The following is a 26778-nucleotide window of genomic DNA, read 5'->3' on the forward strand; positions in this document are numbered from 1 at the left end:
ACAACAACAAAAACAAAACAAAACCAATAAAAAAAAAAAATTTTAATACATGCAGTCTTAGAGTTCGATTCACTATTCTTCCAGTAGGTGGAGCTGTGCCCACCGGGCCATGCTTCTCCTCTCAGTAGGCAGGAGCCAGTCACTGTGCAGCAGCTCTTCCTCCTGGACTGGGCGGGTCTCTAATCCTGAGTGCACAGGTGATGCTCACCACAATATTGGCTACACACCAAGTCTGCTGTTCCTGTGAGCCCTGTTTTCAAGAACGCCTGGGCACATTCTCCCTGTTTGCCATTCCCTTGGACCCTAAGTTTGTAGAGCTTGGGGCTGAGAACCCCCAGCGAATTTGCTTGCCCTCTGGTAGCCACGCCCCTGGAAGCTGGTGCAAGAGACCTCAGTTGTCAGCACTGGTGATAGCGGTAGCCGGAATTCCGCCCGCGGGTCCCGCACCACTCCTGATTCCCCCGTGCAAGAGCCGGGCGGGCGGGGCCTTTAGCAGCGCCCGGCAGGCGGGGACTGTCCACACGACCGTGGGGTTGGGGGTTGGTGGTTGTTTCCAGTGCCAAACCGCCAAAGGCGGCTCACAGAGCTGGGAAGGCAGGACCCAGCCTTCCGTATGGTCGCTGCAATGTGTGAGCAGCGGTTTTTCGGCTGGGCCGGCGGGACTGCGCCCCAGCGGGAGCTGTTCACAGGAGCGCGGGGGGGGGGGGGGGGGGGGTCGTTTGCAGCGCCGAACCACCTCTGTGCTAGGCCGGCTGGGGCCCAAGCAGGCTGTGGCTGTTTGTAAGTACGCTGCAAAGTGTGGGCAGCAGCGGGAGTTCGGCGTTGGCCGTGAGTTCCTGCTGAGATTTACTCGCTGAGATTCACTCGTCTGGGACAAAGTGACCCCTCTAATAGACTTACTAATTCCTGGCAGGTCTCCTTTCAGCGGAATTTTGCTAGAAGTCCCTCAGCAGGCCGCATGCAGGTGAATTAATGGGCCTCTCTGCTCCCGTTACTGCGGAGGCATTGAAAGTGCTGCCTCCTTGCCGGCAGCCATGTTGGGTCCCGCGGAGAAATTTTTTTAATATTTATTTTTTAGTTTTCAGCAGACACAACATCTTTGTTTATATGTGGTGTTGAGGCTCGAACCCGGGCCGCAAGCATGCCAGGCGAGCCTGCTACCGCTTGAGCCACATTCCCAGCCCCTCCATTATTTTTAAGGAATATAATTTTAAAGTAATTTATATTTTGAAGCAATATCTGTTGATACACATTTTCTTTATATCCGAAGGACTCATTTGGGCTGTAGTTACCTAGATTGAAAATGTGTATCATCTTCGAACTCACCTCCAAAATAATTTTTACAGGTGTTTTAACTAATTAATCTGAATATTTCAAGGTTTTTTTGTTGTAGTTCTCATATGTGTACTGCATTATCATTCTGGTCATTTTGAATAATTATCAATATTTACTACAGATTAAGATTGATTTGAAGCATGCTGGTCATTCAGTAAATCTAAATATAATGCAAGAGCACTGGATGAGCTGAGGACATAATTAGATATTTTTCATCTGCATTAGCCATTCGGGGTTTATTTAAAATCTCATAATCTCCTTTAATGAAAAATATGCAGGTGAGTACTTTGTAATAATTTGTCAATTTGTACCAAAAAGTCTATCTTGAAAGAGTCATTTTTTCATCATTGCTGGGACAGGATATAGAAAAACTCAAGATAAAAATTTGTATGTATAAATATATACATTAATATCTTGTTGAAATATGGTGGATAATGTCACTAATTGAAGAACGGAGATTCTTAAATAAGAAAGTCTTAAAAATGTGGAATTTTAATTGCTGTCAGATTTCTGTTATGACATGACACATAGAGGAATGTTTTAGGTTCCTGAAGATAGTCACAAGACATAGGCATGACTCTGTGAGTCAGGACTGATAGGTGTATATTTGCATGGGTACTTTTGAATTAATTTTTTTTTTTAACTTTTAAATATTTTTATATTTACAAAAAACAAAAAGTAGCAATGGTGGTATAGAAAGATCCCATAAACAACACACAAAGTTTTCTTGCTATTAATTCTAATTTGAGAAAATATGCCACAATTCACAATCCAATATTGATACATTATTAAGTTCCATAATTTACCTGTGATCCCTTTGTGCCTAATGTTGTTCTACTATTCTAGGGCATCATCTGGGAAACCACAGTTTGCTAATTCATCACTCTCCTCACTTTCTCTTGACTGAAACAGTTCCAAGGTGTCTCCATGTTTTTGTCAACCTTGAGTGTTTACAGAGTGCTGCTCACTTATTTTATAGAATGTTCCTGAACTGAGAGTTATCTGATGTTTTTCTCATGATTAGAGCTGGGACATAGGTTTTGGGGGTAGAAGATAACAGAGGTAATGTTATGCTTTGAGTATGAGGTGTACCCCCAAATCTCTTATGTTAAAGCAAGAGTGTTTGGAGGTGAAATCATTGGATTTTTGAGAGCTGTGGCCTAATTAATTAATTGTAGCTTGAATGGACTAATAGGTTGGTAACTATAGGCAGGAAGGGTATGGCTAGAGGAGGTGTGTCACTGTGCCCTGCCAATGTTCATCTTCCTGTAGCCCTTCCTCTTTCTCTTGCTGGTCCTTCCTGTGGGAAGCCATTCCTGAGCTATTTAGCATTTTCACTCGCCCTTGAGCCAAGGAGATTTTGGTCTGGCATTGCAAGCTATTTTGTGGCCCCTCCCACTGAATATATTACACAATGCATGTGACTTCAATCTTTGCTCAACTAGGAAGGCTGCTGTCAAAGCTATGGAACTGGGCATGATCCATTGGGCCTGGACAGCCCACTTCTTACCTTATTTGGCAAAAGAACATTATATGGAAACCTTTTAAAGTTCCCCTCATATATAATAAAGCAAACAGTGGCTCTCTCTCTTTCTCTTCCCAGTACAGAAGCTTGACCTCTAAGATCAAAGAGCTGTCCCACCCCTTCTTTTCAAAATTACTTTCTGTGTAATGTGATTTTTTTGCCACCTTTTTTTTTTTCCTTAGCTTTATTTTGCAGCTAGCCCATATCACACAGAAGAAACCCAAATTCCACCACCTATGCACATGGGTGAGACCTTCCCCTTTTTATCACAGTGTTCCTCAGCCATAAGGTTGGGCCATTAAGTTTTGCCTCACTTTGAGTTCAGAACAATAAACATGACCAACCATGGCCAACTAAATCTCTGAATCCTTAAGCCAAGATCATCTTTTCCTCCTCTAAGTTGCTCTTTCCCGGTATTTTGGTCAGTGAAACAAAACTGACTAATATGGGCGATGTGTGGTCCTTACATTATATCAAGGGTACATGTTATACACATGGCAAGAAATCACTGGGCATGTTAGTCTTCCACATGTGGCTAAGTGGTGTTTATTAGGTTTCCTTACAATAAAATTATTATTTTCTTCCTCCCTCCATACTGTATAGTTTTGGGAAAAGTCACTACACTGTCCACATTTAAGAGAGAAGAATGAGTTCGACTTTTGTCAGAGTGGATTATGCATGCAGATTATTTATAATTCACTTGTATGAGAAACCTGGCTATTTGTCCTCTCTCACTCTCCCTCTTTCCTTCCATTTCTATTTTCTCCGCTCCTCTTTCTCTCTCCCTGTCTTGTTCCTTCCCTCCCATTCCATTTTATTCCCATCCTTATGGTCTGATAGATTATATTTTATATTTTAGGTTATAATTCAACATACTTTACTTTTTTTTACTCAAATTGTTCCAGTTTTGGCCATTGGTAAATGAGTTGGTTCATCTGTCTTTCCAATGCAGCTACATCATTATATTTTATTGTATTTTTAGTACTCCCTTACTCTCTGACATTACAAGACATTCTTCTAGCCTCCTCTTAATACCTAATGCCCTAGTGTTGCAAGCAGACACCTCTATAAGGATCTCTGTTTCCTTTTGTTGGAGGATGGATTAGAAACAAGGATGTTAGTACTAAGTGTGCTCCTTCCTATTGGGTGACTTCTCTTTTAGTCTCTCTCAACCTATCAACCAAGAAGACAAGGGAAGACCTGAATGAATGCTTAAGCAAAACACACATTTGTGTGTGTGTGTGTGTGTGTGTGTGTGTGTATGCATTAATTTGTGTATATATTAATATTATTGTAAGTATACCAATTCACCCAGCTCAAATCCATAAATCTATGAACACTGGACTTTTTGCCAGACACTTTCCCTTTATTTTCTATAAGAAACAGTGAGAAACTGGACTCCTACCACCAGCCATCAATTTAGCTATTAATTCTGGTATGTATAACAGTGTCAGAGTTGTTAGTGTGAATCTTCATGGAATAATAAAGTTAACTTTATCAAGCAGAACAGCTTTCTTGTGCATAGTTTCTTTAGTTGTAATCCTACACACTTTGCACTCATTTCCAAAGTTATTTAGGTTGGCTTTTCCTTCTATTCCCTTCAACGATATTGATTTTTTTTTTAAACACTTGTGCCAGAGTGAGATATTTTCTGTCACAGTCTGTATTACACCCTATGATCCGATGATGATGCAAATGATTCCTTAATATTTGCATGAGTTATGGCTGACTTTTTTTGGTTTCATCTATCCACCATCACAGCATCACTTAGAAAGATATTCTTGCCCTAAAATCCCTGATGCTTCACCTGTTCAACCCCTACCTCCCTCCTGAACCCTTGCTATTGCTAATCTGTTTTGATATCTTTAATTTCTCCTTTTCCAGAATGCCATATAATTGGAATTATACAGTATCTGGACTTTCAGAATGGCTTTTTGCACATAGAAATATTCATCCATGTCTTTCTGTTACTTGATAAATCATTCCTTGTTAATGTTGAATATTTTCTCTGATATGGATATATTTCAACTGACATCTATTCACATATTGAACAGCATGTTGGTTCATTTCTAGTTTTGTCAATTTTAAACAAAGCTACAATAACCATCCATCAGGAAGTTTTATGGGCACATATGATTTTAAATCAGTCGGGTAAATATCAAGAGCCCACTGTGTACCTATTATGAGTATATACTAAAATATGACCAAAGGGAATGCAAGGTGCTCACATGATATATCAAGCAATATATTGTAGGGTCATAAAGAAAATATTTGTCAGAAAAAGAAACTGAAATCATGGTTGATATGTCATGCAGAAATATTACCTGGGGAATAAATAAATTGGGAACATTTTATGTATGTGGCATGCTCTCAAGACTTCAAAATATCTATTTTCCACTTTCTTTAGGAAAAAATTAAACTATAATAGCTTTCAAAATATCTAGTAAATAAACATTTAATTAGGGCAAAATGGTGTTATTCAAAACGAAGGCACAATGATTCTTTTTTATTTGAATGAAATGAATGACTCTATAATGCAATACTTAAGCAAAATAAAAATAACTTTGAAATATTTTTCATTTTAGAAAGAATAGTTTGTAAAGGGCACATATTTTTAGGGAGTCTATTTGAATGAATATTCATTAAATTTATTTAGTAAAAAGTTTCATTTTGAATGCTAATGGTACTAGTAAGCTTTGCTTTTGGAGGAGATCTTACAGAATAAGTAAAGATAATAAAAACCTACTTAAGTCAGGGGATGCAGCTCAGTGGTAGAGTACCTGTCTAGCATATGTGAGGTTCTGGGTTCGATCCATAATATAAACAAAATAAAGAAAAAAGAGAAAGCTGCACTTGTATACTAAAGACTGCAAATTATTATAGTACCAAGTTATTGATTGAAAGACATTAAAGTAATCTTTCCTGAAAATGCAATATATTCTAAGCCTAGGAAACTCATCATGAACATTGTATTAGGTTTTATGGAACTTAGTCACTGGGTTTGTAACTTAACTAATGTAAGCATTTTAAAAATTAGTTGATGCTATCTCAAAGAGAAAATACACATTAAAAGGGTTTGACATGACAGAAAACTTCTATTTGCATGATTATGAAAGTTTTGAAAAATTCCTATATGCATGAGAAATTTCTACATCATAGCTTACTATAGCATAATTTACCAAATAATTAATATCAGAATTTATGCAGATTTTTTTCTGAGATTTTGAATTATGATGATATTTTGAAATTAAATGCACTTTCTCCTACAAATTTAAAACATTTTGGGACATCTTACTATTAGAGTTGAAATCTATCAAAAGCAAACTATCTACCTCAATATTCCCCTAAAAGTAGTATACAAAGCATATTGTCAATGAATTGTCTCTCTGTTATAAACCGTAAATTGAAATAAGGCTGTGGAACAAGGATGTCCAGCAGCTGTATTTTTCATATTCTTTATATTCTGTTATTTATTGCTGATTTAATAATTTTTGCTGCTTATACTCTGCTGCTTCATTTTATATGTAATTGTCAAATAAATGTGCTTTATCTTTTCTCACAACAGTTTGGAAGCTATTTTCCAGATAGGTTTTTTGTTGTTGTTGTTGTTTGTTTGTTTGTTTAAGTATAACTTTTAAAAAAGAGTAAGGTATTTCATTTCAGGCACTCACTGTGAGACCCATAAGTGACATCTTATAAGTCTGTTTTCAATCTTTCAGTGACAAACGTTTGTGGAAGTTTTGACCAGTTTATTAATCATGGGTAAAACAGAAGCCTGGATTTCAGTATTTTTTTAAATGCATACTTCTAAGTATTTCAGAAAATTTATATTTTATAGGACTCTTTGAAACTTACACAGTTATTTCTATGAGTTCACTTTTAGAAGAAATTTTATTTAGAAATTTTATCACTCATTTTATTATTCTGCTAGTATTTAATGCTGACCGATCCTTGAACTCTCCATGACTATGGCCAGTTCAGATAGTTCTGGTATTAAAAGTTTTTAAAAATGACATTTATATTTCTAAATGGTGTTATTGATTAAACTGGATCATTTATCAAGCTGTACATCAAATCTCACACACCCATGACTAACACTTACTTGTTTTCTGAGACTGCCACTGGCATATTCTTATTTTTTAAAGTTAGCTGAGGTTTGTAGAAGAAAATTATACTCCCAAATATGCATATTTTAGAAGTAATTGATAAATCAAAATCTAAAAGACAATGGCAAAATAGAAGCCATCATCATTGATCATCCAAATGAAGTTCCTTGCAAGATTCCCTTGAAGTGTCTTCTCACCTTCATTTTTCTGAAATAGTCCTTCCTGCATAGTCTTGTCACTCCTTCTTTTACATAGTACTTTTAATGTCATTCTTCTCCTTACTGCATTTTACTTTTACTTGTCTATTTTCTTCTCAATATATTTTAAGATTGTTACAGGCAGAGTCTTTACCAACATTGTATTTCCAGCAACTGGAGTAGTGCCTATCCTCATAGTGATCACTCATAGTAAATATTTTGTCTGGTTTTAATTTCTGATGATCACATTTTTAAAATGATTCTGCCAAGTTTTTTTTTTTTTGTCTCTTAATGGAACTCCTATCAGAGAAAGCTAAAATAAAATACAAATAAGATAAACTTGGGCTGGGAATGTGACTCAAGCGGTAGCGCGCTTGCCTGGCAAGCCCGAGTTCAATCCTCAGCACCACATACAAATAAAGATGTTGTGTCTGCCGAAAACTAAAAAAAAATAAAATGTTAAAAAAATTCTCTCTTTCTCTCTCTCTCTTTAAAACAAAAAAGAAAAACTATAGCATAAATGACTACATGCAGAAGATGCATATTTCACAGATAGCAAATATTAATATATGCAACGATTATGCAAAATGCACAGAATATGATATCTATTTGCTTTCTCTGTGAACCATCAGAGAATAATCTATGGGCAATATAAGAAAGAATATGGCTAAGAGCTCAATTGGCACAGTCATATTGAAAGCAAATGAATCAAAATAGTCAAATGTTTTTTTCATAGTTCTTAAAATGTCATTCCAATATTTTTGTTTCATTTTTGCAAAATGACTATAAAGCCAAATCTATATTATTGTTATAGAAGTTAAAGAATATAAAGACAATACTTTTTAAGGGAATTAATACAGAATTAAATTCAATTATCTCAATATAATGAATATATGATGTGAGGCAGAAACAAAATATAAATAACATCTGAGACACTTTGCATTTTAGAAATACACTTTTCTTAGAAATTTTTCACAAACACTCATATCTCATTTTGTATTGAACTTCTATGGACACAGGAGCTTAAGATCTTCAACAGTGAAAAATTCTTTGATAAAAGGCAGATTTTTTTAAGTTGTATTTGTTTATGAATCATATTTTCTTTATCATAAATTATCTTTCCATGTCATTTGCTTGTTTAACTTCTGGAACCAATGTTATCAACATGAATAATATAGACCTTAAACATGTTGCTCTAATTTAATGTTCTTAATGTTTCTGGATGAATTTATTAATATTTTCCATCATATTTTGTGGAACCTGAATAGAATTTAACAATATTTTAAAAAAATTTTCTTTTTCATGTTTGAAAATTATGTGAATTCATATAATCCCTGGATTAAATAATAAAGGATACATTGATTAAGTTGATGTAGTACTAATGTATTTCTGTCTTCCAATTAAAATTAAATAAGACATAAAAAGGGTTTTCATATGTGGGGTCCCCCTAAAGCTCCCATGTTAATACAGGAGGTAAAATGACTATTTATGAGAGCGGCAACCTTATCATTGGACTAGGTAATTTGATTAATCTTTGAAATAAGTGGATGAGATATGGTTGGAGGGGTCAAGTCACTGGGTGCATGCCCCGGTTCCTCTTTCTTTCTTTCTCTGCTTCCTGGTCAGCATGAGCACAATAGTTGTCTTCCACCATGCCCTTTTGCCCATGATGTGCTGCCTCTCCTCCAGTCTAGATTATGGAGTGGGTTGACCATGGACTGAATTTCTGAAACCATGAACCCTGAAGAAAGTTTTTCTTGTCTATGAGTCTGTCAAGTATTTTGGTCACAACTATGCAAAGCTGACTAACACAATATATCTAGTTATTTGAACAAGGTGAAAAAGCCCCTAAAGATCTATGAAATGGAATGCTGATGATGGAATAGCTGTTTGTTTAAATAGGTTCTTAGCCCATGCAATCTCTTGTTCTCTCAAAATCTTGCTGCTGCCTCCCATTTATTATGCTGCAGGCCTTTATTGAGCATCTTTGTACCAAACGTTCTTATATACTTACAAATACTGGACTTAACTCTTTACTTGAATTTAAATGGTACTAACTTGGCTGAAGAGTGACCCTTTTTAAATTTCAGGTTGGCATATCTCTCAAGAGAGAGACTTATGTGTGTACTGAGGACCTTTTATAAAAATTACACAATGATTTTTATGGGAAAACTTTGACAAAGGCATTAGAGATAATCAGGATCCACCAACTAAGTAATATTTTATACATATATGTAATATTCTGTGTATAATATAAATGGTGAATAATGTTCTATAAATGTATATTGCTTTTGACTTCACTCTGAATTATTTCTGTTCTTTTCTTTGAAATTCATTGTGAATCTCTGTATGTATAAGTGGTCTGTTTTGAGTTAACTTTTCTAAAGAGAAAATTTTAAATCTGAATATAAGAAAGTAGAGCAGGGGCCTGGCAGGCTGGCACAAACCTGTAATCCCAGAGGCTCTGGAAGCAGAGGCAGGAGCCAGGAGGACTGTGAGCTCAAATCCAGCCTCAGCAATTTAGCAAGGGTCTAAGCAACTCAGTGAGACCCTGTTTCTAGATAAAATATCTTTAAAAAGGACTGGTATGTGGCTCAGTATTTAAGCATCCCTGGGTTCAATCCCTGATACTCAAAAAGAAAAAAATAAAAAAGAAAGGAAAACACAGAGCAGAGTACATGAATAGGTGAATGTTCTTTGAGTTAGAAATGATATCAGATTTAAAAGACTAGTGGTAATCTTTACATGTAAACATTAAAATAGTCACTGGCCTTAGCAATAGGAAAAACAATGAAAAAATACATGCAGAAAGAACTGTAGATGACAAGTTTATTTTCTCTGAGTGTAATCAATGTTCACTAAGTATTTTCTGAATGAATTATCAAGGGCATAAACTAAAATCATAGATGCAGGTGGAACCTTGCAAAGAGATATAAATTGGTTCAACACTTAAATAAAAGTATTAATGACATAAAGATTCAGACAGGAAGCTCTGTTTATCAAACTATCTGAATTCTCTGGCATTTTTACACCAATTATTTTACTTTTAGCAACAATGATTTCATATATCTCTACAGTAATTCATGGTAAAATGATGTTTAATTTGGGTTGTAAACTTGATTAGACTGAGGGACATCTAGAAAGCAGTAAACCACTCTGGTGTGTCCATGGATTGGCATCTGTGTGTCAGCAATCTGAAGTAAGGGAGTGCCTTGAAGAGGAATGGCACTTTCCAGTAGGCTGGGGGCCTGTGTGGAAAGACAGAGCAGAAGGGGGATTCTTATGCACACATTCAACCCCTTCCTGAGTAGTTTGGTTGGTTGGTTGGTTTTTGCTGCCGATGCTGCCCCTGGCTATCAGACTTCTGATTCTTTAACTATTGAAATTTAGACTTTTACCAGTGACTTTCCAGGGGACTTTCAGTTCTGCAGACTCAGCCTGAGGCTTTCACCTTCTTGGCTTAAGCAGCTACCCATTTCCCTGGCTCTTCAGCCTATAGATAGCCACTATGGGACTATCCAGTCTCTTATGATGTGACCCAATCTAATAAGTCCCTTCTTATAACTAATTACATACATTCAATTAGTTTTATTTCTTTGGAGAATTCTGACTAAAACATGTAATATTTAGTTTATCTTATTTAATACATAAAGTAGAATGCATAAAGTAAATCTACAGATTTGTAAATTTGTAGATTTATTTATTTTACAGTTGAAAACTTTCAAGTATTCCTAATGTTTAATTGAAAAGTTTCATGCTGGTGAATGGGTTTCCTGAATTTGTATTCCTTATGGATTTAGAGGCCTCAATTTTATCTTAAACCACACAGAGAAAGAAATTCCACTAATATGTGTTAGATTCTGTAATGTTTACAAGATGTAAACTTGGTATAAGAGTATCTTTTTTATGGGGCTACATCTTAGAAAAGAGAATTTGATAGCTGTGATTAATCATTATTCAGAGTTTTAAAATTCAAATATCATTAATTTTCATTGCTTAAATTGTACAAGTGTAAGCATTTGAATTTTTATTACTTCTTAAATGAAAATTTTCTTTGCAGTCTTATCAGTGGATTTTATAACCAATATGTAAAACCTGTCTCTCTTAAATTATTCACATTTGATGTTTGTAACTATTCAAATTCCCAGGTATGTGAAATTAAATAATATCATGGAGCAGCATCTATTTCCAGTGTAGGCCATTAACTTGAGACCTAGAACACTTTCCACAAAATCAGGGCACACAGAGTATATTTATCACAGAAATTCCTTGGATATAGATATACCCATTTCTTCAGGAGGAGGAGTATTACCCCAGATCTCTAGTTAAAGATCTAAGGATGTTTAATGAAAAGGCTATAATTAGAGAGAATGAACTAAGACTACATATTTGAAGGAGAGCTATTTTTAAGGGATGATCATAGAACATATTAACATTGGCCATCAAGTGATCATTAGAACCATATTAAAGTAAATCTCAAGAGGTGTAATCTAATTAGGGTTTAGCACAAGTAGCCTCAAGAGACTATAGAATTTCCAATGAAATTCAGTGTGTGTTGAGGCAGTTAACCCAGGATAATTTTTTACCAGTAAAGCACTTTAGACAGTTTCTTTCACTTAGTCAATTACTTTACAAGCATTTAAGTACTAGGAAGTAACTGTAAATAAAATGCTATCAAAATGCCTTAAATACCCTTCCTAATTTCTTTCATTTCTCTATTAGAAATATATAAAGAAAACAGTGAATCCTTTGAAACATTGGTTTGTCTATTTAAGGAAACATGCACTTTATTTGTTTTTGTCATTTTCTTATTTCTAAAACCCATATCCATAGTTAAACAAAACAACTAACTTTTAGTAAAATCATGGTTTTTAAATGTTGAGCCAGGTGCTATAGTGCAGACCTGTGATCCCAGCAGCCCAGGAAGCTAAGACAGGAGGATCATGAGTTTGAAGTTAGCCTCAGAAATGGGGAGGGGCTAAGAAACTCTTAAGACCCTGTCTCTAAATAAAATTAAAAAAATAGGGCTGCTAATGTGGCTCAGTGATTGAATGCCCCTGAGTTCAATCCCTGGTCCCCTCCCACATCCTACCCCCCATAAAAAAATTGTTTAAAGTTTAAATATATTTAAAAATAAGAATGTAAATCATCTATAATAATAGTTCTGCCAACCTTACCTGAGGTAAATAGTTTGAACACTGAGTTTAACCATGAAGATGCACTAATGCTGTAAAAGTCGACAAAGGGAAAATTGCTATTTTCTATATTTTCTAGCTTAAAATGTTTCTCCTTCGAAAGATTTTATAATCAAAATTATTTAGTCATATAGAAGATTTGAGGATAATATATCAAGAAAAAATAATTTAAAAAATAAAACATAAAAAATATTATAGTTACTTAGTTTTTGTGTTTACTTGTAATTGACCAGAGTAAATTTATTTTCAAATGTTTACTTGTAATTGACCAGAGTAAATTTATTTTCAAATACATAGGTGGTCATTTTTTTCCCTACACCCTGTATTTTAATGACCAGTCCCAATTTAAAAATGAAAAGTTATATAGATTCTATAATACAAAGACTAAAAAGTCATCTTCAGACATTATATTTTTTAAAGTCTGATAGCTGGAATCATAGGATGTTAAGTTTCAGATTTGAGTTCAGTGATACAAAAGGAGTTATTAAAGGCATAAAGAAAAGGAACAATAGGAACTTAAAAGCCAAAACAGTGAGTTCACAGTACTTGAGGACTTGACTGACTGGATGTATATTCTAGTGGTCTGAAAAGACCCCTTGATCCTTCTTGTGGATCAAACTACAGACAGTGTCTGAAACTATGAAAATTGTCATAAGGAAATGTACAGCACAAGATTCGGTTTGTAATGCTGACTGACCTTAAAAAGTCTTTACTTGAGAAGAAATTAAGAAGAGGCCTGAGCAAGGATGCCCTTGACATTTCACTGAGTCTGTTACTAAATAGACCAAGGATTATCAAAATTGCTTGAATTTTTTTTTTTCTGAAAGAAATAAGATGCTCTTTAGAATTAAGTATTTAGTTGGAGAGTCAAATATAATCCCAAATTTAGCAAGTATGAAGATTATTTTTTTTCTATAACAATTTAGACTAGGAGTGGGAAATTCATTAGGATTGATAGGATAAAATTAAAATTTACTTGATGGTAGCTTAAACAATATCAAAATTTTTTCTTATCAAAGTAAAAGAATATTTTTTGGAATTTAATTAAGTAGTACAATCTGAATTCATCCATAATGATTTGTCTTACCTTCCATATATATTTCAATAAATAATATCTTTTCACTGGTTTCAACTAAAGGGCATCATTTTATTCAGCTGTTTTGCTACTGTGACCAATAAGACCTGAGAAGAGCAATTTTAAAGTAGTAAAAGTTTATTTGCGGCTTATGGTTTCAGCGGTCTCAGTCCATAAATAATTGTTTCCATTCCTTGGGGCCAGAGGTGAAGCAGAAAAACATGGTGGAATAATATGGCAGAGGGAAGCTGGGCAGGACATGACCACCAAGAAACAAGGAGAGCTAGCTCCACTCTTCAGAGATGAAACGTACCTCAAAGGTGTGCCCCCAATGACCCACCTCCTCCAGCTATACTCTACTTGCCTACAGTTACCACCCAGTTAATCCCTATCAGGGGATTAATGCACTGTAGGTTAAGCCTCTCATAGCCCAATCATTTCACTTCTAAGGTTTCTTGCATTTTCTCACACATTAGTTTTTTGGGGATGCCTAATATCTAAACCATAATAGACATTGATGGTAAACAACCTTTCTGATACCATGGAGGACATTTTTTTCTTGCATAAGTGCATTATATTTATACATAATAGTTGGGTTCATTTTGACAAAATCATACATACATAGAATTTGATCTACTCCATGTTAGGCCTGCTACCTTTTCTGTCCCTCCCCTTAATCTTCCTTTACTTACTCTACTGGTTTTTCACTCATTTACTTAGTGTTTCTTTTTGTTTGTTTGTTTTTTATGCTTTATAGATATACATAAAAATGGGATTCACTGTGGTATACTTATACATGCACACAGCCTTTTATTGTTTTTAATCCATTCTGCATTTCTTACCCTTTCCATCCTCCCTCCCTCACTCTCAGTATCCTTCTTCCATTCCACTGACCTCCCTATATCTTTATGATTTTCAATCCACTGCCTCCCCCACGTCCCTTATTTTGCTTTAGCTTCTGTATATGAGAAAATGTTCTTCAATTACATGCACTTACTGGCAAATGTCATAGTATCATTTTTCTTTATGGCTGAGCAAAACTCCAGTGTATGTATTGTCCACATTTTCTTTATCTATTCATCTATTGACAAGCATCTGATCTGGTTTCAAAATTTGGTTATTGTGAATTTTGATTCTATAAAAATTGCTGTACCATTACAGTATGCTGATTTTAGTTCTTTTTGTTACATATCAAGGAAAGGGATAGCTGGATCATGTTGTGATTCCATTCCCCGTTATTTGAGAAATCTCAAAACTGTTTTCCAGAGTGGTTGTACTGGTCTTTGGTCCCATTGACAGTGTACAACTGTACTTTCCCCCACACATTCTTGACAAAATTTGTTATTATTTGCATTTTTGATAATTGTCATTCTAATTGGAGATGAAATGTCAGTATACTTTCGATCTGCATTCCCTTTATTGCTAAAGATGTTGAACATTTTTAAAAATTTATTTGTTAACCATTGTGTTTCTTCTTTTGAGAAGTGTCTGTACAGTTCTCAAGGGCAAATGATTTTCTTAACATTCAGGTACCAGAGGCAGAAGGAAGGGACTCCTTTGTTTTCCTGATTGTTCCTCAGTCTTACTTAGGCTCCATGTCTCTGTATGTCCATGAGGAAGCCTTCTCATTGACAATTCCCCTTTTCAAAAATAGCCAAATGTCCACTTGTGCCTTTGGCGAAGTCCTACAACAAGTTCATTCTGTAGTAGGATGAAGCTCATAATGGCCTGGGAGCAGGACATTTCCCTGCTCCTTCTTCAGAAATAGAATAGAGAGATTTTTCTTTCTAAATTTTTTTCTTCCAAGAGTCACATTGTATTTTGTTCTTTTGTTGGAGCAAGTGGTTTTGTGACTTTTTCTCCAGTGGCTTATGGCTTTCATTGTATAGGAAAGAAAGAATCAGGGCACCTTCCTGCCTTTGTATCTGCAGCCACTTCCTTCTTTCAGGTCTAAACTATAACTGAGCTTTCTTTCTTTTTCTGAAAAATTCAAAATTGAGATTCCTAGAGAAGTTCCTTCAAAAGGAGTGAATTCCTTTCATGATCTCCTGCCCCAGGGGTTCTGCAGGCTCCCTGCAGACCACCTTCTCATTCAGCAATTCACTTGAGGTGTTTTATGGCATGGCTGTTTATCATTTTCTTTTATATTTGTTTTAATTTACACACAATCACCGAATATATTTATTGGATAATAACTGCAATAATTTCATAATTATTTTATACAATGTGCAATAATCAAATCAGGGTAATTAGCATTCCCTCTCCTTAAACATTTATCATTTGTTTCTGTTGGGAAGTTTTGAGCTTCACTTTTTCTAATTCTTTACAAAATATATAAGAAATTGTTGTGAATGATGATCACCCTACAGTGCTACTGGACACTAGAACTCATTCTTCCTATATAACTGTACCTGTTCCAACCCTGCCCTTCCCTTTCTAGTTTCAAGTGACCGCCATGCTACTCAACTTCCATGGATTCAACTTTTCATCCTCCACCTGTCAGTTGAACACACAGTATTTTTCTTTCTGTGCTTATCTTACTTAACATTACATTCTTTGTTATCACTTCTGTTGTCACAACTGACAGGAGCTACATTATTTTTTATGAATAAATAATATTCCATAGTGTATATACCTCATTTTAACTTAGCTGCAGTGTTATATCATTGTAGTTTTGATTTACATTTTCTTAATGTGTCATGATGAATGAACTTTTTTTTATATATTTCTTGGACATCTGTATATCTTTTAGAGAAATAGATTTTCAAATCTTGTGACCATTTTTAAATTATTATAGACAATCATTGTATGAACAAAGTTGGCATTCAAATATTTAAAGAAGACTGCTAGTTCTTTCATTCCTTTTCTCTTTTCCCAACTAACCACACCTATCCTAGGTTCTTTATTACTTATTATATATATGGTTTGGTTTTCAGACATATTTATTGATTTCCTCTATCACACTTTAAATTATCAAAAAATGTGATGCTTCTACAGAACAAAATAATCTATATATGCAGTGCCTTTGAATTTACCATCTTTGAAAAAAGCATTGTTAAAACTAGTTTTTCTTAAAATCTAACTGGGCAATTCTATTGAACTAATATACTGGATAAATGAGCTATAGAGAACAAAGATTGCCATATATATATATATATATATATATATATATATATATATATATATATTTTAAATCACTGTTAAATAACTAGTAATTGCTCATTTTTTCTCTTATTATTTAGTTTGTTTTTTAATAGAGATTTAAAATTATGAACTATGATTGAGGATAAGAGGACTTCCTAAAATCCAATTGAACAACATATAAGTTAGGCACAGCTTTCTACATGAATGAAGTTAAATAGTTTTTTAGAAGTGTTCATCCGTTGATTGACTGGACTTCTCACCTGGTACACATCAGCCATCTGGAGATCAGAAGATGACTCCATGAACTTGCTCCATTTTGGTATATTTCTCTAAGGGTGAAGGGTAAATACTTAAAGAAATAGTCAGTAGTTGAGAATGAGAGAGGGAAGTGGGTGAGATAATCCATGTTCTAGTGATTAGCAACTTCTAAATAACTGAATAGCTGCTGGGAATTTATGCCAGTATCAGTCATAGGTCATTTAACTTTATCCTTGAACACACTGGGAAGTAAGAGAAGGTAATGCCATTGAATCCAAGGGTTCTCAGTAAACTGAAAATTGACCATTAGCTTCTGACTGTTTAAGTTCTCATCTGTGTGTCCCATCAATGCCAAGGACAAACTAGATCTCTGAATATTCTTGGTTTGTATATTGGAAGTACTGGGTTTTTTTCCTTATTTATTTTTTCTGCTTCCTAAGTACAATGCTCATATTTGTCTTTGTAAGAAAAATTGTTTGACATCATAGTTTTCAAAGTACATGCTTCTTTGTTAATTATTGGATAAAGAAAAAAATAAAAATAAAAACAGGGTAGGGGCTTCCTGCCTTTATCTGTAACCACTCCCCTCTTTCAGGCCTGAACTGTGACTGAATTTTCTTTCTTTTTTTCTGAAAAACTCAAAATTTCAAAATGGAGATTCTTAGAGAAATTTCTTCAAACATGGTGAATTCCTTTTGTGATTTCCTGCCCCAGGGGTTCCATAATCTCTCTACAGACCACCTTTCCATTCAGTAGTTCACTGAAGGTTTTTGTTTTTGTTTTTGTTTTTTTGGTACTTTTTTTCCCCTGTTTTTGTTTGTTTGTTCGTTTTAATTGATGATCAATTGTGGTATATATTAATTATTCATTTAATTTTGTTTGGAAAGTCAGTGTACTGTGGTAGTTTAGAACAAGATCTTACCTGCTTGTTGAATTCACACTTAGTACCACTTAGTGTTTACCACTTAGTACATATGAGGCCAAAGCCTGGATCAGTTTATTCAATTTTCTGGGTCCTGTTTACAGTTAAGTAATAATATCCAACTCTCTGTTGTTGGCATTTGATTAGGTATGTAAAGCAGCAAAAACTCTCCTTGGCACATTAATAGTGACTTTACATAAATTGACACAACTGTTTATTTATTGTTTTTCTTGACTATTTAGTTTCTACATGTTTGTCTTCCCTCCTCTCTAAGCAGGTCTAAGGCTTTATGGGAAAAGACAGTGTTTGTCATAGGGCTTCACCACAAGTGTCCGTTGAGTTCCTGGTACATGTGAGCTGGCTTGAAACCTTGATTGCTTATTGTGCTGACAAGAAATGCAGCATAGATAGATTTGAATGATTATCTGCCTGAGAATGAAAAGCAGTACATTTTACTGATAAGCCCGAGTGCTAGGTCATTCTCTTAAAAGGAACCTAAAGGGCTTCCCTTCCATCCATCTTAAAACACCTCTTATGTTCTGAGGACTACTTACATCCCTTTCTCTGCCTATACATCATTCGATGAGGATCTTTTATTCTTATCCCAATTTTTAAAATAAGAAGCATTCTGTTTCAGAATAGTTTCAGAAGTAAGGAAAAATCTCAAAAATAATAGAGAGTTCTCAATTACCCCATGCTTTGTATCTCCTATTATTAATATTTTACATTAGAATGATATGTTAGTTTAAATCATGAACTGATATTGACTATTTTTTTTTTTACTAACTAAAAGCCACATCTTATTTTAGATTTCCTCAGTTTTTCCCTGATGCACTTCATGTGTTCCTATCTGCAAAGTCTTACTATGTTTCTTCTTTATGTCTCTTGAGGCTGTCCCTGACTTTAATAGTTTCTCAATTTTTCCTTATTTCTGATCAGTGCTTAACCTTTTGAATAGTGGTCAGTTATTTTGCACAATTTTTAATTTGTATTTCTCTGATTTTTTTTCTTCCATGGTAATACTAGAGCTATGGATTTTGCAGAGGAAGAGGGGACCGCAGCATAAATTGCATTCCCATCATATTTTATCAAATACAAAAACTATACACATGACTTGATGGCTGCCTTTCTGCACCAGAGATTTGTCATTTCCACTCACTTATTTATATATTCATCAATCTTTGTCACTTGGACTCATGGACATTTATTCTATAATTCAGGATGTCATTCAATATTGTTTTATTTATTTTGTTTCTAAAATTGTTCTAGCTTTGGTTATTGGCAAAGGGACACCATGACTCTTCTGTCCCTTCGATATATCCCACCATTGTGGATTTTTGTTGTTGTTGTTTTGTGAACATCTCTTGAATTTCTGCTGCTACTAGAATCTCTATGCTTATGTTTCATATTTTCTTCTCCCACCCTTGGCTTGTCCATTTGTCTAAGAATCCTAGAATTTCCACATTGAAAAATAGTAATAGAAACCAAGATCCAGGCTGGGGTGTATCTCAGAGGTGAAGTGCAGACTTAGCATGTGGGAGACCCTGGGTTTGACCTCCAGAATTAAAATAAATAAGTAAATAAAATTTGAAAAGTTAAAAGAACAAAAACCAAACCCAGATCTGGGAATTATGCTACTTCTTGTTCCTTGTAGATATTTGTTGTAGTCAGCATTTCATCCATGTGACCAAAAGAATTGACAAGAACAATGTAGAGAAGGAAAAGTCTATTTTGGCTCATGATTTCAAAGGTTCAGTCCACGTTTGACTGACTCCCTAGCTCTGGGCCCTAGGTGAAGGCAGAACATTGTGGCACATGGGCATGGTAGGAAAATTGCTCAGGACAAGGCAACAAGATGCAGACAGAGTTCTACTCATCAGGGAAAAAAAATATATAAACCCTATACTCCCCACAAGGGACATGCTTCTTCCTGTCACACCCTACCTGCCTAGAGTTACTGCAGGGTTAATCCATACAGTGGATTAATGTACTGATTAGATTAAGGCTCTTATAACCCAGTAGTTTCACCTCAAAACATCTTTGCATTGTATCACACGTGAACTTTCAGGGAACACTTCATATCTAAACCACATAATATTAAAACATATTTCATGAAAATTTATCAATTTAATAGCTATTATATCACAAAAATTATGTGCAAAAATAAACATAATTTATACACTTACATTTAATTTTTTTATGATTATGTGTGCCAAATAAACTAAAACTCCTGATATTTCAGTAAATTACTATTATTATCATGTAATAAACATAAGTATATAAATAGAACAATATTGTTATTAATGATATTCTTTCTAATAAATGTAGTGAGAAAAACTTCTAAAATACAAAATAAAATATTTTGAAACATTATTTAACCTTTATTAGAGCCTTTTAAATTTCTATTTTATGTGTATTTTATACTGTGCAAACAATACTTTGTCGTACTCGTGCATGATTTGTTCAGATTTTAAGCATTTTACTAATATTTAAGCATTAAGATTCATGGTAAATCATTATTGCTCTTCTTATAGTATTACCCTCTGTCTTTTGTGGATACTGCTAACAGGATTATTTCAGACACAGACTAAAGAAAAATGCTTTAATGTTTAATGGGTTGAAAATCAGCTGAGATTCTTACCAAATGCAGATTCTGTTTTATTGTGTATATGTTTGTTTTCCGTTGCTATATCACAAAATAACACAAAATTTATGTCTTAAAATAACACACATTTATTATCTCACAGTTTCCAAGGGTCTAGATTATGGAACAGTTATCTAATTTTTATGTGCAGTATCTCAGCAGGCTGAAATCAAAGAATTGCCAGGGGCTACAATCTCACATGAAGTTCGCTGTCCTCTTTCAAGTTCAATGATGTTGGCAAAATTCATTTCCTTGTGGCTATAGAATCAAAAGCCTCAGCTCCCACTCTCCCCACCGCCATTCCCTGCTACGTGATCGCCTTCACAAGGTTGTTTGTTCCTTCTGGGCAAACAGAGGAGTGTATCACTAAAACTCCAATCTCAGTCATTTCATTTGGAGCCTATAGACCCTTTTTTGACAGTCTCACCTGTTTAGTTAAGGCCCACCCATGCAGATCAACTATTTAGGAACCTTCAGTGTGTCTCCAAAATCCTATTATATTTTCCATATAATGTAACTAAATAATCATAATCAGTCCCCTCATGTTCACAGGAGTTGTGTTACAGAGCCAGGGTTTGTGGGTGACACTGAGGCAGCTGTGGATGCCCTCAGTCACCAGTTCTGATCCCAGCTGAAAGATTTCATATGACTCAGTTGGGTAGCAAGTTTGAGTTTATCAAAAGGGATAGGAAAAGGGGATACTCTCAAGAGAAAGAGTGATTCCTCTGCAGAGTGGAGGGACAGCAGATCGACCTGCCCACCTGTTTTGTTGGAGGTCCTAGAGGAGTTTTCAGAGAGTCCCACCCAGGTCCACATCTTGGCTTCTGACTGACAGTAGGATTGCATCAGGTTTTCGAGTCCCTACTGGGCAGGGTCTTACCCCACATAGGGAAGGTTATATTGTTTTAACGACATGCTAAAGATCCAAGGCAACACTGAGTCACTTTGGCCTTCAATGAAGGATTCTAATTAGGACTTATTTTTACAGATACCATGTTTAGGGGGCTTTGTGTCTTATTATCTACTTTACCTCAGTCCTGAAAGGTGGGAAGTTCACAAAATTTACCCCTTCAAGGTAGTTTTTGTTCTCATCAGCAGGGAGCAGTCTTGGGCAATTTCTCCTTCAGATAACGGTTTGCTTGCTGAGGAATGTAGCATGTTCTATGGGCTCAGGCCAGGCAGGGTCATAGGTAAATTGCTTTTTTTAAAAAAAAAAAAGAATGTGGGGGTCAGCACAATATCTCCTTGACCCTGTGTTCCCTTGGCTCATGTCTGTTACTTATCATGTATATCCCCTAAGAGGAGAGAATATTGGGCACCATCTTCTAATTTAGCTTATCATAGAATGTGTGAGGTAGGACCTAATATTCTGCACAACTGACAAACCCCTTGATTGTATAAATACGAATAGTCCCCAAAGGTCACTTTGAGTGGTGAGATAGGAGAGCAATGGAAGAACTGTATTGCAAATATTCCCCTCCACACCATGTTCTTTCATATTGGGGGCATTCATGTTTCTAGGCCTTACTGATGGTTCAGTATCTTTTGCCTCAGGGAACATGATTCTTGATTGAATAAGAGTTAGAGAAAGACAAATTCAAAAGTATTTTTTAACACAAAAGAAAAGAGCCTTTCATTTAGATACTTTGGTATGACCTTGGCTGAAGGATTTTATAGCTAGAAATAATTACAAAGTACTAATAAATAACTGAGCTAATGGCAAGTTTTCTTGTTATTATTTAAAAAGACTGCTCTCATAGGGATAAATAGGTGGGAATATTAGTAATATTGTTTTAGCAATGAAAAAATATTCATTTTATAAAGAAACACACTGTGTGTTTGACTATTTTAAAATACTTTTGGAAACATTGAATATGGAAGAAGCATAGCAGAGTAATGAAAATTGTAGGTTCTGCAAACAAATCTCTTGGTTTCCAGTTGATACTAAGCTAATCTTTAAAAGTACTTGAAAGACTTAATTTCACCATCTGTAAAATGGGGATAATAACAACTATCTCACAGAGCTGGTTGAAATTAATGATACACATGAAATGCTGAAGAAGATCTAACACAGAGAATACATAATTCTGCATATATTCATCTAGCACAGGCACAAAATGGCTTTGGTTAGACTCCCATGACGAGGATTTCTGGGGGGGCTATATTTTCAGTAGGTAGCCAAGGTCATGAACACTATAATTCAGTGTATGTACTTAAGGAACTAGAACATTTGCTTATGAGCATGTGACCACTTATGTAACCTATTTTACAATGTGCCTACTTTGTCTGATATGCATATAAAAAAGGCCTACCAAAGGAATCTAGAGGCTAAATGAAAGAGGCTAAATGGAACTAGTATGTACTAAGTTGAACTAAATGGAGCTAAAATGGGGTTGGAACTTGAGGTTGAAATCTGCTGCTCCCTTTCAATAAAGAACCTCTACTATCCCAACCGCATCCTGCATATACCTGCTGGGATCCCGAGTCTGTTTCCCAGAGTCTGAACCTCCATAGTTAAGGAAAATAGTTCCATCAATTTATCAGGTTATTAATCTTCAAAGAAAAAAGAAAAACAATATAGCTACAGATGAGGAAAAATATATTGAGAATATTTTCTGAGTAAAGGACAATGGCTAAATTCAAGGAAACATTGTTGAGATATGATATATTTTATGCATGGAGATTTCTATGCTTTTTATTTTCTTAAATAATTCATCAAGTAATATGCAAAAATACTTGATAAATAACTTATCCATGTGTTACAGAGTGTAGGATCATACAGGGATGTATGAAATGGCTGCTGATCTGGAGCTATGGCACCTTAAAGAAAACAAAGCAAAAGTATAAGGTTTTCAATGAATTCAATGCCAAATAGGTTTTAGTCCAGTGTGGGCTGCACTTGTGCTGAGAGCCAGAAGTGAAAATCAAGGACTTTACTTTTTTACTTTGAAAGGTGTCAGTGTCCCAGTGTTGGGAATTTCATACGTTCTTGTCAATTTTCTGAGTACCTGTGTTTCTGATAAAGAAATAGATAAAGAAGAAACCTAAAGAATTATGTATTTCCAACATAGTTACACAAAAATAACTTTAAAGTAACCCATTGTGCAGTGATGGGTAATGTGATATATTTTACAGAAGTACTACGGAAAGTTATTTAGATTTTCCCTGTTCACTACGTATCCCAAACAATGGGCAAACCCATTGTATACCATTTTGTGTGTGTGTGTGTGTGTGTTGTGTGTGTACACTTGTTTTTTTCAGCAAAAGAGGAAGATTGCATAATCTTGTGGATACTTTGTGGAAGAGGAGATGCTAATGAGAATACAAGAGACAAAGTTGTATTATTTTCTGAGAAAATAATACAACTGGAAAAAAGGGAACAAAATTAACTCTGGAAAAAAGGGAACAAAATTAACTGCCCCTATCCTTAGACTTTCTGGAATTTTGTAAATAAAAAGGACATGTTCCAAAATTCAGCTTTGTAATCTTTACCACATTGTTAATCAGGTAATGTACATACAGACACTGAGAAAAGTTACACATATTAACAGTAAAAATAACTACGGCTTATTTAGAAGATATAAAACCCTGGACAACTAATAGGATGCTTAACATATGTTATCTATGCCCCCCTCCCTGAGATACTGTGAGATACTTCCACTTTAAGGTGAGAAAATTGAAGGTCTGAGAAGCCAAGTTATGTCACCAGAGCATGTACCCCCTTGGATCTGCATAGACTGAGTTTTGCATTATCTGTAGGTAATTGTGTGTGACAGTGACCCAGAACATTTGCTAAACTGTGGATCATCCCAAGAGAGTGTTACTCAGAAGCATGGAAACATAATGACCTGCCTAATGGGTTCTTGGCCTGAGGTGATACCTACTGTGCATACTGCAAATGCACACCATCTTTCCTGCTGGAGCAGAAAAGAGAAGGACTTGAGGAACATGCACCTGTCTTCCCATAAGTGATCATTCTGAAGTACTCAGGTGGAAATGATATGAGATGTGGAGAGAAGTCAATAGCAGGGTCAAGAAGTTGGTAAGTGAAAAAGGAAGAAAAAAAATATAATCTGTCCTGTAGGGTTAGACTAAACATGTAGAAAAAAAAATTCACATTAATAGTAATAATGATTTGGGGTGAGCATGGTGAACATGTCACCCACTTCAGTTAGTACATGGATTAGTAAAATTACTTTGGAAAACAAATCATGTATAATCACTAAAGCATATCATAGGTATAACTTACCCAACAATTCCTCCCTGAGGTAATAATAACTGGACAGAATTCATCTATATGTTCACCAAAAAACCACACAAGAATGTTTATAGCACTATATGAAATAGTTAAAACCTGTAAATCATATAACTGCCATTTGACACTACATAGAAAAAAATAAGTTATATATATTTTTTGAAAAAATCAAAATATAAAAGAATGAAGGAACTACTAGTAAATCTAACAACATGAGGGAATATTACTGACATAATACCAAACTAGATAATTCTGTTTATGATGAATTATTTCATTGATACAAAATATGAAAGCAGGTAAATCTAGTGGATGGTAATGGAAGTAAAGATAAGGTTTACATTGGGGATATTTAATAACTGGGAATTTTTCTAGAGCTAAACTTTTTCTACTTTTGAACTCTGAAATGATTATATGGTAGATTAATGAGAACTGTTGAGCTACATACCTGTGTTTTGTTCACTTTCATATATAGTTTATACTTCAGTAAACTTTGAAAAAAATTTAAGACTTTAAATTATTATGATTATAAACTCTAAAAAGAGGCCTGGAGAATGTAATATCTGAAGTATAAGTCTAATTTTGCCATCAAGAACAATTCCAAAGAGAAAAGAGAGTCACCTGTAGAAGTTATTGATGCTATACGATAAGTTCAAATTGTGAAAGAAAAATGTTCAAACTTCAACAAGATATGTGTTATTTTTTATGTGTGTGTGTTAAAAAATTATTGTAAATTGTTGTGAATATTCAAGAATAGCCTTCGGACATGCAAAGTCTAAAAATACTTATTGGAAGTTTTGGGAAAATTTATATGCAACAAAATATGTTCAGTGCCTTAGTAGTAGTGATAAGATGGACAAAGAGAGGATGTGGCGATATAAACATATTTATTAAAGGCAAAAATGTACAATTTCTAAATTTCTTTACTTATGTCATTGACCACATTGAAAGAATAGCATATGCATGGTGAAACAGGACCAAGAGTATGAGTGCAGTTTTCATTTTTAAATGCGTTAAACATCATAGACAAGGGTTTGGCAAACTATGCCCTACAGGCAAATCTAGCCAGCTGCTTGTTTTTATAAATAGTCTTTTTGGAACCCAGTCATTCTGGTTCATGTATATATTATCTATATTTGCTTGCATGATGCATGCCGAGTTGATGGACTGAGACAGAGGTGTGAAGTTGTTGAAAATGTTTATTATTTGACTTTTAATAATAAAAAATCACTCTTAAATCCTGGCATGCACTTAGGTATATTAATATTTATTGAAGCAATTTTATGCCTTTTTTGTAATTTCTGATGAATCAGGAAAGTGGGAGTAGAGTCTGAGAAGGATAAGTGGTTTTAGTTATTTTTTCCATTTCTTAAATGATTGGCCTACTGATGATAATCTTAGTAATTGATTACCATTGATCCTTTGCAAAAATCCAGGGTAAACTTTTTGGCAAATGGTTATCTGAATAATGATGTGGAGCAACAAATTGATGGAAATGGTGATGGCTGTGAACATTTTATTTATTTGAACAAAAATCTATGATATGAATAGGTTAATATTTCACCTTTACCAATTAAAAAAATGTCACACTAAATTCACAACTAGAAATGATCTTACTGATCCTGTAGTTCATATTTTGTCCACTGTATTCAACCTTTCTCATTAAGAAGTTGTGTCAAAGATTGTTTTGTTCCTTCAGGTAAGATTTCTAAGAAAATGATGTGGATATAATACATTTTCACATTATTATGGTCTTTGAAAAAAATGTGTTATAAAAAATTTGAAGAAAATATTACAAATAAGAGGACTTGAAGCATAGAAAAATGTTAGTTAAAAGTTATGGATCAATGCAATTTCATATGATAAACTTGATCTTCTCCTGTTTTGCATTCTTCATTACCTTAATGGATATCATACTATTGGATGATTGACCACAGACACAGGCTTGGATGTATGGCATAGTAGAATCCAGATTCCATATTGACTCTCTGCTCAGTATTCACATGATGAGTTCTTAATAGATGTCAGGTCTTCTTCTTACTGCATACATCAGGGAGGGGGAAATGAACATGGCACCTGCAGTTATAGAGTGCTCTAAGTAACCTGGGAGACCACTGTTGTCTGT

At 34.8% G+C, this 26778-nt stretch overlaps 1 pseudogene; it reads left to right on the forward strand.

The window, feature by feature from the left end:
* LOC143397457 (phosphatidylinositol N-acetylglucosaminyltransferase subunit C-like) overlaps positions 1-26778 on the forward strand; it is a 136411-nt pseudogene that overhangs the window by 81353 nt on the left and 28280 nt on the right.

This window comes from Callospermophilus lateralis, chromosome 1 (genome assembly GCF_048772815.1).
Source record: "Callospermophilus lateralis isolate mCalLat2 chromosome 1, mCalLat2.hap1, whole genome shotgun sequence".
Lineage (NCBI taxonomy): Eukaryota > Metazoa > Chordata > Mammalia > Rodentia > Sciuridae > Callospermophilus > Callospermophilus lateralis.